Source organism: Mytilus trossulus, chromosome 9 (genome assembly GCF_036588685.1).
Source record: "Mytilus trossulus isolate FHL-02 chromosome 9, PNRI_Mtr1.1.1.hap1, whole genome shotgun sequence".
Taxonomy (NCBI): Eukaryota; Metazoa; Mollusca; class Bivalvia; order Mytilida; family Mytilidae; genus Mytilus; species Mytilus trossulus.
In genome coordinates, this window is record NC_086381.1 from 47,135,934 (window position 1) to 47,138,065 (window position 2,132).

A 2,132-nucleotide genomic window follows, 5' to 3' on the forward strand; every position below is an offset into this window, starting at 1 on the left:
AGTTCAGACCAGTAGTTTATGCAAATCTGTCAAAACCTTTGTTTATTTCAAGTAATCAGAGTTCAGACCAGTAATTTATGCGAATCAGTTGAAACCATTGGTTTTTTTTTTTAAAGTACTCAAAGTTCAGACCAAGAATGCATGCAAATCAGGTAAAACCTTTCCTTTAAGTGCTCAGAGTTCAGACCAGGAATTCATGCAAATCAGGTAAAACCTTTTTTTATGTATTTTAAGAGTACGCAGAAATCAAAAGGTAAAACGGCTAAAAGTAAAAAGTTGGTTAATGGGATCAATGACTTAGTTGAAATGCGTATAATCTTTTCCTGATTGTAAGCTTTTATGATTTTGATATATCATTGTAAACACTGAAATGCTTTACATGTCTCAATTTTGTTACTTAAAGCTTTTCTTTAATACTTTTTTCATTTGTTTTTTTTTCTATAAACTCGTTTATCTACAATAACGATTGCAAATTTACATAAAAGAATAAATAATTAATGTGTTTTATCTAAATGTCAATACTTTTTCATTTAGATTTTGATACGTTATTACTATAAGTTAGACCTTACCTTGAAAATTTCTGAGTTAATGGACAGACTTATGTTGATATCACAGAAAGCTATTATTGTTTTACTTTGTAGTTTGAAAACAGAAAGGAAATTCTTGTCTGATAATTAAGGACAAACTCAAATTATTCATGCAAAGGATATATTGCTTGGCAAACCGAAGTATGTCACTACATGAATCAAGATGATATGACAACTGGATTGTTTAAAAAGTTATTTAATCCTACAAACAACACTCAAGTGGTTTCATCTATATTAAAAAAATGAGAATTGAATTGGTAAATTATTCAAAGAGACGACAAACCGCAAAAAGAGCAGAAAGAAGACGGAGACCAATAATGGATCTTCGTCACAGCGAGAAAATCCTGCACACAGAGGCAGCTTCATCAAATCTCTAAATGTAGAAACTGATACATGCCTTAGAAATAAAGTTAAAATGATCCCTACCAATGTTACTAGAATTGTTAGTGAAAGCTATCAGGAGAACCTTGATAATTACGATTTTACAGTATTGACTACTTGACGAGTTTAGTTTTGCGGTAAATATGAATATCACTGGAAGATACTGCCCTGCCTTGGCTAACCGAAATTAGTAAAATAACAAATGCATCACCAATAATAACATCAACGACGTCAACTACATTGAAAAAGAAAAATGAAACTATAATATAAAAAAGAAGATGTGGTATGATTGCCAATGAGACAACTATCCACAAAAGACCAAAATGACACAAACATTAACAATTATAGGTCACCGTATGGCTTTCAACAATGAGCAAAGCCTTTAAGCACATGATAAACGATGGCGTGAGTAGATTTAGTGAAGTATTATTAACTGCCCAGCAAAACAAACATGAAGCATATCCATGACTGTATTACATGTTGCAAGTAGCAGGTCTGCAGATGACGCTTTAATTGCAATGGTGTATCTGTAATATATATGATGGGGACGCTATTTGATATGTTTAATATTGGTAGATTCTAATAAAAACAGTTTGACAGATACAATAAAACGACACGTGGACAGCACACGTAATAATGTGTACATAGATGTCATGTCAAAGTACTTAGTTTAACGAGGGGTTGATTTTTATTTTTATATAACATTGCTTGGAATCAGGCATAAGGTAATGCAAATTCGTAATTGTAATGAATGATAATGCTTTACATTTTTCCAAATAATTGCATGTAATGTGAATGGCAGCAATTGTTGCATTACATTGCATTACGTGGCATTACTTTTTCGCATAATGTTGGACATTTACGTAAAGCAGGATTTAAGGAATCTTGGTTAACTAAAAACATATACTTAGTCATAATCATGTAATCATTGATTTTCTATTTTCCATTTATTTTTTCAAGTCCAAGTTTTGTAGAAATCTAAAACTTAAACAACAGAGTGAATGCAATGTTAGCTCTCAGAAAAACTCCATTCATAAGTCAAATACGGAAAAAAAGGGCTTATTTATGAAATTTATTTCTTGATACTATTTTTTTTTTATCATAAACAGACTTCTGTCAAAGTTTGGTAGAAATCAAGGATAGTTTAAGAAAGCTTATTAGAAT